The following is a 17747-nucleotide window of genomic DNA, read 5'->3' on the forward strand; positions in this document are numbered from 1 at the left end:
ATATATATATATATATATATATATATATATATATATATATATCATGGAAAAACCCAAACAAACTTTTTGGCCACCCCAATATTATACTTTGTTGTCATTTTACCCTTGTACATATTGTTCATTTCTATTTTTATATGGTGGCATCTAGTCTATCTTAATTTAATGGTGTGTGTTTGTCTCATATTTTTTGTGTATACTTCTTCCAGGAGAGTGGCTTGCTGATAACAGGCACTCAATAAATATGTATGGATTGATGACTGATTGATGCCCAATCATTGGGAGATGGGTCATCAACTGTTTACCCTTACTTCTTTGCTGGTTTCACCCCATCCATTCTACATTCTCACCTGACTATTGATCTGAAAGCCATACTAAACTTTACATCATCGGTTTACAGACTTGGTGCCATTGAAATCACCTGAGATCCTGGAGCCTGGTTTCACCCTCAGAGATTCTGATGATCAATCCAGGCATAAACTGGGCATCAGTATTTCTGAAAACTCCCAAAATGATTCCTACGTGAGGTTAAAAATCACTACTTTACAAGCAGATATGGGACAATGAAGAACCAGAAGGCTAATGGGGAAAAGAGAGTCTGGAAAGTTGTCTTACCTGTTTGGATTTCATTTATCACAATGTTATCAGTTATATTAAATTGGTAAAATCTAGTAAGCAAATATATCAATAGAAATGTCTTTGGAGAAATGGGAGAAAAGTACTGTTAAGTTTAAGTCATTATCATTACCTGGTAGTACAACAAATTTTAATGTTTAGATTAAATGAAACATATTTTCTATTGTTAAAATAAAAATATTTGAATAGGGCTTCCCTGGTGGCGCAGTGGTTGAGAGTCTGCCTGCCGATGCGGGGCACGCGGGTTCGTGCCCCGGTCCGGGAGGGTCCCGCGTGCCGCGGAGCGGCTGGGCCCGTGAGCCATGGCCGCTGGGCCCGTGCGTCCGGAGCCTGTGCCCCGCGGCGGGAGAGGCCGCAGCGGTGGGGGGCCCGCGTACCGCAAAAAACAAAAAGAAACAAAAAATATATATATATTTGAATAAACAGTATGTTGTTTTAGCAGTTAGGCCAGTTTAATATAGTATATATAAAATTTCAAAGCATGAACTCTGATGTCTCTTTTCAAGAAATATGTATATTTTTATACCAACTAAGGCAAAAGATCTCTATATTATGCTTCAGACTGAATAATTGTGCTAGGTCCATAATAATAATAATAACTATCACTTATGGAGGTATGGTAGTAAGCTCTTTACAACCATTATCCTGTGTATGCATAACAAAAACACTTTAAAACAGAACAAAAGCTTTAATTTTGATGAGGTTCAACTTATCAATTCTTCCTTTTACGGGTCATGCTTTTGGTGTCAAGTGTAAGAACTCTTTGCCTAATCCTAGGTCCTGAAGACTTTATCCTGTTTTTTCTAGAAGTTTTATCGTTTTATGCTTTACATTTAAGTTTACAATCCGTTTTGAATTACTTTTGTATAAAGTGTAAGGTTACATTGACTTTGGGGATTATTTTTGCCTATGGATATTCAGTTGCTCCAGCACTACTTATTGAAAAAACGATCACTCTTCCATTGTATTGCTTTTGCTCCTTTGTCAAAAATTAACTGGTCGTATTTGAGTGGATCTATTTCTGGGTTCACTATTCTGTTTCATTGACTTACATGCATCTATCCACACTGTCTTGATTACTGCAGTTATATTATAAACCTGAACATCAGGAAGAATGTTTCCTCCCACTTTATTCTTATTTTTCAAAATCATTTTGGTCAGTCTAGAGCCTTTATCTTCCCATTTGAATTCTAGAATAAGCTTGTTTATGTCTACCAAAAACCCTTGCTGGGATTGCTAGGAATTGAGTTAAATCTAACAATCAGTTTAGGAAGCATTGACATTTTTACTCTGTTGAGCCTTCCAGTGCATCAATACAGTATATCTTTCCAAATATTTAGGTCTTCTTTGATTTCTTTCATCAGCATTTTATCATATCCTTCACATCAATCCTAAATATTTTATTTTCTTTGGTGTAACTGTAAATGGTATTGTGTTTTTAAATTTTGGTTTCCACTCATTTGTTGTCAGTATATAGAAGAGCTATTGATTTTTGCATGCTGATGTTGTATTCTGTGATCTTACTGAACTCACTTATCAGTATTAGGAGTTTTTGGTGGGTTTTTGTTTGTTTGTCTTAGATTCTATGGCATTTTCTACATAGACAATCATGTCCTCTGCAAATAAATACAGTTTTATTCCTTCCTTTCCAATCTGTATGTATTTTTTTTTCTTTTTCTTGCCTTATTTCACTGACTAGGAGTTCAGGTACTATGTTAATAATAACAGTGAGAGCAGACATCCTTAGCTTGTTCCTGATCTTAGAGGGAAAGCATTTAGTCTTTTATCATTATGTATGATGTTAGCTCTAAGTTTTTTGTTGATGCTTTTATGAGTTTGAGGAAATTCTTCTGTATTCCTAGTGTACTGAGAGTTTTATTATGAGTGAGAGTTGAATGTTGCCTAATGCTTTTATTGTAAATTGGTTTAGTCACGTGATTTTTCTTCCTTAGCCAGTTGATATGGTGTATTACATTGAGTTTCAGATGTTGAACCATCTTGTGTACCTGGAATAAATCCCACTTGGATGAGGTGTATTATTCCTTTTATACATTGTTGTATTTGATCTGCCAAAATTTTGTTGAGGATATTTACACCTAAGTTCATGAGAGTTATTTGTCTGTCATTTTCTTTTGGGGGCGTTTGTCTAGTTTTTGATATCAGGGTAATACTTCCCTCATAAAATTAGTTGAAACATGTTCCCTCCTCTTCTATTTTCTAGAAGAGACTGTAAAATTTTTGTTAATTCTTTGAATCTTTGGTAAAATTCTCCAATAAAGCCATCTGGGCCTGAATATTTAACTTTTAAGAGTTTTTAAATAATAAATTCATTTTCTTGCATTATTATAAGTCTGTTCAGGTTATCTGTTTTATCTTGGCCGAGTTTTAGTAGTTTGTGGGTTTTGAGGGATTGGTTCATTTCTTCTAAGTTGTCTAATTTATGAATTTAAAGTTCTTCATAGTTGTCCTTTACTATCCTTTTAATGGCTGACAGATCTATAACTATATTCCTTGTCATAAAGATATTGATGATTTCTTTTTCTCTATTTTTATCTTTTCATTCTTACTAGAAGTTTATCAATTTTATTAATTTTTTTCCAAAGAACCAGGTTTTTACTTCATTAATTTTCTCTAATGTTTTCCTATTTTGAATTCCACTGATTTCTGCTACCTTGATATCTGCTATCCATCCCCTTGCTTGTTTGGGGTTTATTTTTATGTCATCATTCTAATTCCTTGAGGTAGGAACTTGGATTATTGATTTGAGATCTTTCCTCTTCTCTAATAAAGTATTGAGTCCTCTCAGTCCTTCGTTAGCTGTATCCCACAAATTTTGATACACAATGCTTTCACTTTCACTCAGTTTTGTGTATTTTAAAATTTCCTTTGAGATTTCCTTTTTGACACACAGATTATCTAGAAGTGTGTTGCTTCATTTCTAAGTGCTTGGAGATTTTTCTGTTGTCTTTCTGTTAGTGATTTCTAGCTACAGTATATTATGGTCAGAGAGTATACTCTGTGTGATTTCTGTTTAAATTGTTTTATGTTTCTTTTATGATCTATCTTGGTGAACATTCCATGGTGCTTGAAAATAAGGCATATTCTGTTTTTGTTGGATGGAGTGTTCTATAAATGTAAATTATATCCTATTGTTTAATGGTGTTGTTCAGTTCTATACCTTGATAATATCATATTTGGTAATCTTACCAGTTGTTGAGAGTGCGATGTTGATGTCCCCAATTATGAGCAATCTTGGTTTTAACAAGCCTTCCAGGTGATTTAGATGTGCACTAAAGTTTGAGAACCCCTGGCTAAGAGCTGAGTAACTCAATAAAGTTAGCTGAGTTGCACAAAACTTTACTATTTTACAAACTATGAATTAGAATTTTTTTAATGAGCTTGATATTGTTTTCATTGAGTGTAAAATATTATTCTAACTGAGCTAGGTAGAAATGCAAAAGAAGCTTCCGCCCTAATTGTTTTCCCATTAATTAAAATAAGCAATCAGTTGTACCACAACTTCCCCCCATGGGGACAGTTTTATTGTTAGCAGCACCACACATGGAAGAGTGCCCAGAAAACTTTGGGGTGTTAACGAAAGCCAAGTTTTATTTTTTATTTATTTATTTTCTTTTTGCGGTACGCGGGCCTCTCACTGTTGTGGCCTCTTCCGTTGCGGAGCACAGGCTCCGGACGCGCAGGCTCAGCGGCCATGGCTCACGGGCCCAGCCGCTCCGAGGCATGTGAGATCTTCCCGGACCAAGGCACCAACCCGTATCCCCTGCATCGGCAGGTGGACTCTCAACCACTGCGCCACCAGGGAATCCCCCAAGTTTTATTTTCAAAGCCAACTTTTAAACTTAAGTGAAGATCCACTTGATGCATTAATTTATTTCTGAGTCTGATCAATTTATTTGCATGTGCATTCAATCATTGAGTATTTATTGATCTCTTATGATCCAAGAACTGTACAAGGCACTAAAAATAGAGCAGAGAACAAGACATAGAGTTTATATATGTGCAAATAATTACTTTAATTATAATTGTAATAAATACTAGCAAAAAGAAGGGCAGAGTACTAAGATAGCATATAACAGCAGGCCTGACCTGGTCCAAGGGGATCACGGAAGTTCTCCTGATTACTTGACCGGTAATCTGAGATCTAAAGGAGGAGTTAAATTTAGCCTAATGAAGAGGAAGGAAATGCAGTTAAAAATCAAGGAAACTCCGTTTGCCAAGTGCTAAAAGAAATAGCTTGGTCTTATACTGGGAGTAGAACTAAAGATGCACTAGCAAGAAAATTCAGGTAAGGACCAGAAGAAGTACCCATCTGCCTGAAGTGGTCTATATGGAGATCACATCTTCCAGCCAACTCAAGTGCACCTCACCAAGACAGTGAGACAGAGAGCCTGTGTAATCACAGTAGGTGCCTTTTACCAAATCCTACTAAGTTCTGGAACAGTACCGGGAACCTTCTGAACATTCACTCCTATAATTTCTTGGGTCCACATCAATACAGTTTGGTTTCTACTGGAATGGAGGCCATCATGGGGCCATATTGAAAAGGTGAATGGGGAAACAATCAAACTGTGCATTGGGAGATCTTCCTTCATTAACCCCTGGGCATCGGGGAGGATAAGAAAGTGACATTTGTCAAGAGCTTACCATGTACTAGGCACTAGACTGAGAATTTTGCATGTTATCTCTGTTTATCTCTTCGAATATTCACAATAACTCTAGGAAAGGGGCATTATTTTTCGCATTTTAAGACACAGAAAGCAAGACTCTGAAGTGAAGTAACTTTCTCATGGTGAAAGCTACTAATTAGTCAGGTAAAGAGCTGAATCCAGGGTTTAGTGTGAAACTAGCTGATTTATACTTGGGGCAGCTTCCCTGGGAGGTTTGTTCCATCCCAGGGCCACTTGTCCCACTTTTAATTCCATTCTCATTGTTTCTTTGCCTTGCCCTCCTAAGTCAGACCCTGGGTTTTGACTCTAATCCCACCCCTTCAATCCCCTTATCTGCCCATCTCTGACTCTCCCTCTTACATTCACTGACTCCTGTAATAATAACCAAAGCAAGATTTTTCCTTCAGCGCTTGAAAGGCATTTTATAAGTATAATGCTGAGAATTTATAATTCCAGCCATATCATTCTAAGAAAGTCCAAATCCATTATTTTACCCTCCTTCCTTTATCACAGTGATGTAGACAGAATCTTAGGATTCAAAGTCTAAAGGAACATTTTTAGCTCTGCTACTGATGTATTACTCTGTTTCAAGATCGTATTGCTATTCTCTTGGTATGATTTTATTTGGATTCTAATATGACTTCAGGGGAATGTGAGCTCTGTAAAATATATTTATGCAGCTGCAATAAAAGAATTGAGATGGTCATGAAGGGAACAAAAGAGAACAAAACACCGAAAGATGCTGTGAATCACTGTGGGTATTCTATTTCTGTTACCTGGTATGGGACTCATACAGGAACAATTTCCTAAAGTACACAGATAACAGTTGAAAAGCCAAAATATAATTTCAGTTGGGAATCAGATTGTGTATAGCAAGTTTTTTCCCTATTCTAGACAAAAGATATATAAGCTCCTGAAAACTATGTTTTCCAAGTTCTAGTGTCCATGTGAATAGCGACTTTAGATTTTAATCAATTGTAAAAACCTCAAACCTAATTCATCTAGGTTGTAATGGGAACTATCAAGCAGAATGAGTGTAAAAACATGTGAATACGATTTTCAAGATGAGTGGTTTAGTTTGGTAGAAATAAAAACTGAAAATCTGTGTTCATGTATTTTTTTTTCATCTCTAGAACAAAGCACCAATCAGCATTAGCCTTTTAAATTTAATTTAATTTAATTTTTATTTTATATTAGGGCATAGTTGAGTAACAATGTATATTTAAAATAGATAACCAACAAGAACCTACTGTATAGCACAGCAAACACTGCTCAATATTCTGTAATAACCTAAATGGGAAAAGAATTTCAAAAAGATTAGATATATGTATATGTATAACTGAAGCATTAGCTTTATATAACCTGATTTTGAATGTTGTCTCGAACAACGTTTCTTTATTCTTTTTATTCTTCAGATAAATACTATAGAAACATCTGTACTAGGTTGGCATCACTGCCCAGGCAAGCAGAGGATCCTGGAGAATCCAAGAAAAAGGAATAGAAAGGCAGCTCCAATTACCTACCCTAGTAGCTCCCTGGCAATACTGTCAGAGGCTGATATTGTTGAGAAGTAAAGTATTTGGTTTGCTATGTGGCATTTAGTTTTTAATCTCTACCTTATACTTAGAACATAGCTTTTTGTATTGAAGTATAGTTGATTTACAATGTTGTGTTAGTTTCAGGTGTACAGCAAAGTGGTTCAGATATATATATATCTGAAAAAGAAAAATATATATATATATATTCTTTTCCCTTATAGGTTATTACAAAATATTGAGTGTAGTTCCCTGTACTACACAGTAGGTCCTTGTTGGTTATCTTTTTTATATACAGTAGTGTGTATATATTAATCCCAAACTCCTAATTTATCCCTCCCCCCCTTTCCCCTTTGATAACCATAAGTTTGTTTTCTATGTCTGTGGGTCTATTTCTGTTTTATATATAAGTTCATTTGTATCAGTTTTTTTAGATTCCACATATAAGTGATATCATATGATATTTGTCTTTCTCTGTCTGGCTTACATCACTTAGTATTGAAATGGAGCAGAACCCTGTGGTCCTTGCCCCCCATGTCCTCAGCCTGCCTTATGTCTGTAGAAAAACTTTAGCCAGATTAATAAGTTTAATCAGAGAAGTGAGAAAATGCATAAACAAAGGAAAACAGTCAGAGGAGATCAAATAATAATAGTTTAGTCATTAAGCAAAGTCAAGGACCTCCTCGAGGGCTATAGTTAATATTCTGAGCCATATCCTTTAAGCGCTGTTTTGTAGATACTGAAAGCCTCACCAGGTGAAGGAAGTTAACTACATGATGACCAGACTGTAGCCATGACAAAAGCTAACACAATTCCAAGAACTGGCCTCAAAGAAACGCGAACAAACTGACCCTGGAACTGAAGACTAACTGTACTTAAAACAATCAAGATGACACTGATCAGACCACTGCATGACAAATTTCAAGATGACTGTCAGAGCTGACTGTGCTGTTTCTGCATGTAGCCCCCTCCCTCCATCTATAAAATCTCTTGCCCCCTGATTGTGGTGGGGGGAGGGGAAGAATCAGCCTTTGGGCATGAGTCCGCACCAGCCCTCCCAGGTTGCCAGACTCCGAAATAAAGCAAACTTTCCTTTCCTCCAAGCTTGCTGGCTTTTGAGCGGCAAGCAGTTTTTTCCGCCCAAGGTGAGGCTGCGCTCTCGCGATATCTGGCTCCCCAGGGGTTTTCCCAAGCAGGGCCACCGGCCAGCCATGACAACGCACCGGGATGGTTGCGGTGAGCCGCTGTTCCTGGCTATCTGGCCCTGAGAGGAAGATTTGGGGGACGTTCCTAGCAGCTGTTGATACCGTTTGTTTCAGGGATCCTCCGTGTTTCTCCCCTGCTCAGCACTGGCTGCCAACTTACGCTTTTCCTTGGTGGAATGGAAAGATGCGTCTGGACAAGCTAACGGCTCCCAAACCAAGTAAGTCCGCCGGTATGCAGCTGGGCAAACTTCTCTTTTGAGCATGAAGTGCTATTTGGGCATTTTGCCAATTGGTTCTGATGTCTGTCTGCCGCTGAGGACCGTTGTGAGCTTTAGTGTCATTTGGGCGTTTTGCCAATTAGTTCTGATGTGTGTCTGACATTGAGGACCGTTTCTGAGCACAAAGTGCTATTTGGGCATTTTGCCATTTGGTTTTGACGTATGTCTGACGTTGAGGACCATATGTGAGCACTGAGTGTCATTTGGGCATTTTGCCAATTGGTTCTGATGTGGGTCTGCCATAAAGGACCGTTTGTGGTGGGGAAGTGTTTGAGAGTCCGTATCGCTCATCCTCTCAGTGGATTTGTGGCAGTTCTGTCTTCTGGTGTGTGAGTGTGTATTCCATTTGTGTGATTGGTATTCTTGTTGCCTTCTGTAAAGTGGGAAATTCAGGTTCAATTCATTAAGAAAAATTTTAGCTATGAACCTATGACTAAGAAAAGAAAGATGATTTTTTAACAGTGTATGGCAACAGTAGTCTTCAGACTCTGGAGAAAATTGGTTAAGATGAAACTTTTTGAAACTCCAAAACTGGTTCTTTTTGCATATGCAGTTAGAGAAAGCTGGCTTGATTAAAATACTTTTTTCAGAATTCTGACTCTGAGAGAACAAAAATATGCCTAGGAGAAAACTTGAAGTTAACTCTTACAATGTTCTTGAAATACAAACACAGTCCACTTTGCCTGAGATTTTCAGCCTTGGGTTAATTAGTAGAACTTCAAGACAAAAAAAAAAAAACAAAAGAGAAAAAAGGCTTCTAAGATGAAACTATGAGATCTCTGTCTGGATATATACATATGTGTGATGTTGTCATAAATGGGATAAAAACTTTTGGGTGAACATTTTGGAAAAATCATGTTTCAGGGATGTCTACTTAAAAATAGTTTTTACAGATTTTTGGTAATTTGAAACTTTAGAGTTTTGCTAAATTAAGTTAAATGATGAGATTTATTAAAGGTCTGAATCATTTTTTATACATCTTTATTGGAGTATGATTGCTTTACATCTTTGTGTTAGTTTCTGCTGTACAACAAAGTGAATCAGCTATACACATACATATATCCCCATATCCCCTCCCTCTTGAGCCTCCCTCCCACCCTCCCTATCCATCACAAAGCACCGAGCTGATCTCCCTGTGCTATGCAGCAGCTCCCCACTAGCCATCCATTTTACATTTGGTAGTGTATATATATATGTCAATGCTACTCTCTCACTATGTCCCAGCCTCCCCTTCCCCCCACAGTGTCCTCAAATCCATTCTCAACCTCTGCAAGGTCTGAATCATTTTTAATATAATATACTGGAAGTTTGATTGCCAGACAAGTCTAATTTTACCTGATTTTGTCTTCCTATGAAAAAAGAAAAAAACTAAAGATGTTTAGGTTTATTAAACACACATCTTATACCACATTAAAGAGAAATTGTGCTATGAGAAAAATGTATGTTTTTAGAGGTTATGGAATATGTTCTTAAGTTTGCCAATCAGAAAATGCTAATATAACAGTTCAATTACTTGTTTGTTGGTTTTGTTAAGGTCTTTTAAAGGTTAAAAATTGTAATATGTAATTAAATCTACTAAAAATGATAAAGGAAGCATTTCAGTGTGTAAAGCAAGTAGGCTGTGTGTTATTGGCGAGAGAAGGTATAAAGAATGGAAATATTTTTGTTGAGGGATAAAAGGAGAATAATTTTGGTTTACAGTTGGTTGTTTCTGGATGGAAAAAAAATGGGACAAATTAATATGGATACAGAAACTGATAAATGACTTGTGAAAAAGGAACTTTGAGAAAATAATTTTGTATGTTGTCAGGATTGATTAAAATTGGATTTAATTTAATTAGATAAATGAATTTTGTTATTAATAGTAGCTGGTATAAGACTGGAATTTGGTTTTCTCTCTCTGTTAAGAGAACAACTTTTTCCTGGTATTGAGCTGCTTTTGATAAGAGATTGTAAGTTTCTTTCTCTAGCTAACTTTGAGTTTTCCAGAAGGCCCCTGAGGCACCTCAGAGGGAAATATTGATAAGAAATTTAAAGAATTCTAATAGAAAGCTATTGTTTTACTACTAAACATATTTTTGACCCCAATGTTCAAGACGGCAAAAATTGTCTAGTGAAATTCTCGCAGAGTATAACTACTTATGATGTATGTCACTGATGGCTTTAAGTCTATTGCTAAAAGCATATGTGCAACGTTTGTGTGTCAGTTGGGTATAATTGATAAAATGTATAGCCTATAAAGTGTTTCCCTGTCAGCATACCCCTCCGTACTTGGGAGGGAGAACTAAGAAGGCTATTAGCAGAGTGAAGACATAGGAGGGAAGCAGCAGTGGATATTAGGTAATTTTTAAGAAATATAATTTACAAAACCAATACTAAAATAGATGGAAAACTTAAAGACAAAGTAAGTTAGAAGAAATAGAAAACATTGTCAGAGTTACTACCATCCCCTCATCACCCCCACACATACACGCATGTCACACAACACACACACACACATACGCAAAACTACCACCTATAAAAGTACCTTTTCAGATTGTTTCATAGAGGAAACCAAATTTTTTTTTTTTTTTGGCAGTACGCGGGCCTCTCACTGTTGTGGCCTCTCCCATTGTGGAGCACAGGCTCCGGACGCGCAGGCTCAGTGGCCATGGCTCATGGGCCTAGCCACTCCAGAGCATGTGGGATCTTCCCATACTGGGACACAAAGCCATGTCCCCTGCATCGGCAGGCGGACTCTCAACCACTGCACCACCAGGGAAGCCCAGCGGAAACCAAATTTTTAAAGGCAAATAATTCCAATGCTACTTAAACTACTGAACAGACAAAAATCAATATAAATAAAACATTGCAGTAATACCTAAGCCTGATGAAGACAGCACACACAAAAAATACAAAACACAGTGTCTGGCCTTACATTTAGGTCTTTAATCCATTTTGAGTTTATTTTTGTGTATGGTGTTAGGGAATGTTCTAATTTCATTCTTTTACATGTAGCTGTCTGGTTTTCCCAGCACCACTTACTGAAGAGGCTGTCTTTTCTCCATTGTATATTCTTGCCTCTTTTATCAAAAATAAGGTGACCATATGTGCATGGGTTTATCTCTGGGCTTTCGATCCTGTTCCACTGATCTCTAGTTCTGTTTTTCTGCTGGTACCATACTGTCTTGATTACTGTAGCTTTGTAGTATAGTCTGAAGTCCAGGAGTCTGATTCCTCCAGCTCCATTTTCCTTTCTCAAGATTGCTTTGGCTATTTGGGGTCTTTTGTGTTTCCATACAAATTGTGAAAATTTTTGTTCTAGATTTGTGAAAAATGCCATTGGTAGTTTGATAGGGATTGCATTGAATCTTTAGATTGCTTTGGGTAGTATAGTCATTTTCACAGTGTTGATACTTCCAATCCAAGAACATGGTATATCTCTCCATCTGTTTGTATCATCTTTAATTTCTTTCAGCAGTGTCTTATAGTTTTCTGCATACAGGTCTTTTGTCTCCTTAGGTAGGTTTATTCCTAGGTAGTGGAAAACATAGGCAGAACACTTTATGACATAAATCACAGAATGATCCTTTTTGACCCACCTCCTAGAGAAATGGAAATAAAAACATAAATAAACAAATGGGACCTAATGAAACTTAAAAGCTTTTGCACAGCAAAGGAAACCATAAAGAAGATGAAAAGACAACCCTCAGAATGGGAGAAAATATTTGCAAATGAAGCAACTGACAAAGGATTAATCTCCAAAATTTACAAGCAGCTCATGCAGCTCAATATCAAAAAAACAAACAACCCAATCCAAAAATGGGCAGAAGACCTAAATAGACATTTCCCCAGAGAAAATATACAGATTGCCAACAAACACATGAAAGAATGCTTAACATCACTAATCATTAGAGAAATGCAAATCAAAACTACAATGAGGTATCACCTCACACCAGTCAGAATGGCCATCATCAAAAAATCTACAAACAATAAATGCTGGAGAGGCTGTGGAGAAAAGGGAACCCTCTTGCACTGTTGGTGGGAATGTAAATTGATACAGCCACTATGGAGAGCTGTATGGAGGTTCCTTAAAAGACTAAAAGTAGAACTACCATATGACCCAGCAATCCCACTACTGGGCATATACCCTGAGAAAACCATAATTCAAAAAGAGTCATGTACCACAATGTTCATTGCAGCTCTATTTACAAAAGACAGGACATGGAAGCAACCTAAGTGTCCATCAGTAGATGAATGGATAAAGAAGATGTGGCATATATATAAAATGGAATAAGAAACGGAATTGAGTTATTTGTAGTGAGATGGATGGACATAGAGTCTGTCCTACAGAGTGAAGTAAGTCAGAAAGAGAAAAACAAATACCGTATGCTAACACATATATATGGAATCTAAAAAAAAAAAAAAAAAAAAAAGAAAGGTTATGAAGAACGTAGGGGCAGGACGGGAATAAAGATGCAGACGTAGAAAATGGACTTGAGGATACGGGGAGGGTGAAAGGTAAGCTGAGACAAAGTGTGAGAGTGGCATAGACTTATATATACTACCAAACGTAAAATAGATAGCAAGCAGGAAGCAGCCGCATAGCACAGGGAGATCAGCTCAGTGCTTTGTGAGCACCTAGAGGGGTGGGATAGGGAGGGTGGGAGGGAGACGCAAGAGGGAGGAGATATGGGGATATATGTATATGTATAGCTGAGTCACTTTGTTATAAAGCAGAAACTAATACACCACTTTAAAGCAATTATTCTCCAATAAAGATGTTAAAAAAAATACAAAACACAAATTGCCTAATTAAAATATCAGCAAACAGAATCTTGAATTATATTAAATGAATGAGTGGGATTTATTCTAGGAATAAAATACATATAGTTAGTCATATATATATATTTAGTATTAAGAAATTATCAGGGATCATCTCCAATTATGCTGCAAAGGCATTTGATAAAATTCAACATCCATCTGTGTATGTCTTTTGCCTATTTTTCAATTGGGTTATAAGACCATTAATGTATAGAGTTCATATGGGAAAAATATTAATTTGTAGGAGGACTTTATATATTCTACAAGCAATTCCTCTATGTCAAATGTTTTCTCCTGGTTTGTGGTTTGTCTTTTAATTCCCTGTATGGTTTCTTTTGAAGAACAGAGGTTTTTAATTTTAGTCTAATCAACTATATTAATATTTTCCAATTTTTTTATTATTTAAGCATCATTCTCCAAAAAAGTCTGTTAGTTTTTATGCTTCAACATCTGCTCTTTAAAATTAAGCTCTTAACAAAATAGAAATATATAGACACTTCCTTAACATAATAAAATATATACATCCAATTCCAAAGCTAGTGCCATGCTTAATGAGGAAACCTAAGAAGTAACCCATTAAAAGCAAAAACAAAACTCGGATCTCCATCATCCCCACCACTATTCAACATTTTTCTGAACATATTAGCCAAAGCAATTAGAGAAGAGAAAGTTACCTAAAGTACATAAAATGGAAAGGAAGAGGTTAAGTCATTTGTATACGGTAGGATCATATACTTGGAGAACCTAGGAGAATTCACTAAAAAGCTATTTGGAGCAAGAAAATTCAGCAAAGTGACTAAATGCAATATTAATATACAGAAATTAGTAGCTCATTTATAAAACCAACAACCAAATAGAGCCATTTTACAATATAAATACACTTTTTTCAGTGTGCAAGATGTACATGGTTAAATGTTTTAAATGCTATGAAGGTCTAAAAGAAGACTTGAATAGCTGGAAAGTCATACTTTTTGACAGCAAGATTCAATATTGTGAAGATGATATACCTGTGAATTTAACATAATTCCATTAAAAGTATCAAAGCAATTTCTTTTAACCAGACAAGCTGATTCTAAATTCAAATGGGAAATATTAAACAGACAGGATAATTCTGAAAAAGAAGAAAAGGGGAAGACTAGCCATAAAGATACTAAAACATAAATATTATTTAAATGTAATAATGTAATAATAATTAAAAGTGAGATACTGAAGCATAACCAAGCAAACACAGCAACTGAACAGAAAAGAAATGTCCGAAAGAGGTCCAAACACATCTAAGAATTTGTTATACAGTAAAGGTACTATTTCAAATTGGCAGGGAAACGATGGCACTGAAAAAACTGGGGAAAATGGTCAGCATGAGATGATGTCACCAAAATAGCAGCAAAGAAAGCCCAGCCTCCATCCCCCAACAAAGATCAACAGTTAGGCAGCTATCCATGAATAAAAACAGCGCTGGGAGAGCTCTGGAGTCCACTTAAGAAACTTCAACAACACAGTGGAACCAAAAAAAAAAAAAAACTGAGAATGGCCACACATAAAGGGAAAGAAGACAGCTTTATTTTGCCTGCATTGCCCCATCCCCCAAACTGGCATTTCTCAGTGCCAAGAGGGAATTCTCCAGTGAGAAAGAGTTCCCCTCACTGGGAAAGATAAGCAGGATGACCAATGAGCTTCCTCAGGCTTTCAGGACACTGCACAAATGTCCTGTTTCAGTTTCACCCCACCCAGACCAGCAAAGCTGATATATATATATATATATATATATATATATATATATATATATGAGTTAGGAAAAGGAAGAAAAGCAGGGTATACCAATAGCAGCCATGCAAAAGAAGTCATTGTGTTTCCCTGTGATTTGCTCTGCAGATAAGCCCAGCAGTTTTTGCCAATGCAGCTGTACACTTGCATGCCACCAGCCTGATACCTTTCACTGGCCTCCACTGCTGTGCACATCCAGAGGATGCTGACATCCAAGGCTTCCACAGCTGTTTTGGGCCTGAATCAGGCCCTGTTTTCTGTCACTGGCCTGAACCACTGCACTCACCTCCAGCTATTCCCTCCAGCTGTGGATCTGCACACCCCAGCCTGGCCCCCATGACCAGCCTCCACTGCCATGTGCTCATCATGAGACCCAGCAGCCATGGTAGTACCTAGTGACAACCAGGGCCCCCACACCTGCCAGTGCACCTGCAGTTGGCCTTCGCCCATGCTGTCTGCCCTGGACCCCACCATCTACACAGGCACCTGCAGTTGGCCCCTGTAGCCAAGTGTGTGCACACCACTGACTCCAGCCACCACTGCTGCCTGGTCCCTAGGTGCTGGACCTAAGGGTGACACTAAGGATCCCAAGAGACCATGCAGCCACTGAGGACCCCCTCCAGTGTTCACCAAGGACTACATAATTGTCGATGTTGTGGACCCCAGTGACCTGGTGCCATGACACATCCCTGCACTTGGTGCCCTGCAGCACTACATCATGCTCCACCATGCCCCTGCTGTAGGTGAGTCTTCCCTTATCAAAGTCAGTCAACAAAGTCTAGAAGAGGTGACTGCTTCTTCAAATTCACAGACACCTATGCAAGGCTACAAGGATCATGAAGAATCAGAGTAATATAACTCCACCAAAGGAAACTAGAAACCCCCAGTAACTGGCCCCAAAGAAATGGAGATCCAGGAATTGCCCAAAAAAGAATTCAAAATAATTGTTCTAAAGATGCTCAGAGAGGTTTAAGAGAACACAGGTAAACAACTTAATGATATCAGGAGATAAAAACAAAATGAGAAGTTCAACAAAGAGATAGGAAACAAAAAAGAACCAAACAGAAATTTTGGAGCTGAAGAATACAATAACTGAAGAATTCAGTAGAGAGGTTTAAGAACTAATTGATCAAGCAGAAGTAAGAATCAGTGAGCTCCAAGACAAAGCAATTGAAATTATCCAATCAGAGGAGCAGAAAGAAAACAGAATAGAAAGGAATGAAGAAAGCCTACAGGGCTTATGGGACACCATTAAAAAAACAAAAAAAGGTGCTCTCACTGCCTCTTGCAAGAGCACTGGAATCACAACTAACTGCTGAACAATCGTCGACAGGAAGACACTGGAACTCACCAAAAAAGATACCCCACACCCAAAGACAAAGGAGAAGCCACAATAAGACAGTAGGAGGGGTGCGATCACAATAAAATCAAATTCCATAACAGCTGGATGGGTGACTCACAAACTGGAGGACACTTATACCACAGAACTCCACCCACTGGAGTGAAGATTCTGAGCCCCACGTCAGGCCCACGGCAACGGGAGGAGGAATTCCTAGAGAATCAGACTTTGAAGGCTAGCGGGATTTGATTACAGGACCTCAACAGGACTGGGGGAAACAGAGACTCCACTCTTGGAGGACACACACAAAATAGTGTGTACATCAGGACCCAGGGGAAGGAGCAGTGACCCCATAGGAGACTGAACCAGACCTACTTGCTAGTGTTGGAGGCTTTCCTGCAGAGGTGGGGGATGGCTGTGTCTCACTGTGAGGACAAGGACACTGGCAGCAGAACTTCTGGGAAGTACTCCTTGGCATGAGCCCTCTGAGAGTCTGCCATTAACCCCACCAAAGAGCCTGGGTAGGCTCCAGTGTTGGGTTGCCTTAGGCCAAACAACCAACAGGGAGGGAACCCAGCCCCACATATCAACGGTCAAGTGGATTAAAGTGTTACTGAACTCTGCGCACCAGAGCAACAGTCAGCTCTACCCACCACCAGTCCCTCCCATCAGGAAACTTCTACAAGCTTTTAGACAGCCTAATCCACCAGAGGGCAGACAGCAGAAGCAAGAAGAACTACAATCCTGCAGCCTGTGGAACAAAAACCACATTCACAGAAAGATAGACAAGATGAAAAGGCTATGTACCAGATGAAGGAACAAGATAAAACCCCAGAAAAACAACGAAATGAAGAGGAGTTAGGTAACATTCCAGAAAAAGAATTCAGAATAATGATAGTGAAGATGATCCAGGACCTTGGAAAAAGAATGGAGGCAAAGATCGAGAAGATGCAAGAAATGTTTAACAAAGACCTAGAAGAATTAAAGAACAAACAAACAGAGATGAACAATACAATAACTGAAATGAAAACTACACTAGAAGGAATCAATAGCAGAATAACTGAGGCAGAAGAACGGATAAGTGACCTGGAAGACAGAATGGTGGAATTCACTGCTGTGGAAAAGAATAAAGAAAAAAGATGAAAAGAAATGAAGACAGCCTAAGAGACCTCTGAGACAACATTAAACTCAACAACATTCACATCATAGGGGTTCCAGAAGAAGAAGAGAGAGAGAAAGGAACTGAGAAAATATTTGAAGAGATGGTAGCCAAAAACTTCCCTAACATGGGAAAGGAAATAGCCACCCATGTCCAGGAAGCACAGAGGGTCCCATACAGGATAAACCCACGGAGAAGCATGCCGAGACACATAGTAATCAAATTGGTAACAATTAAAAACAAAGCAAGGGAAAAATGACAAATAACATACAAGGGAACTCCCATAAGGTTAACAGCTGATTTCTCAGAAGAAACTCTACAGGCCAGAAGGGACTGGCATGAC

This window comes from Aethalodelphis obliquidens, unplaced genomic scaffold (genome assembly GCF_003676395.1).
Source record: "Aethalodelphis obliquidens isolate GAN/ISIS:26980383/991018 unplaced genomic scaffold, ASM367639v1 scaffold17, whole genome shotgun sequence".
Taxonomy (NCBI): domain Eukaryota; kingdom Metazoa; phylum Chordata; class Mammalia; order Artiodactyla; family Delphinidae; genus Aethalodelphis; species Aethalodelphis obliquidens.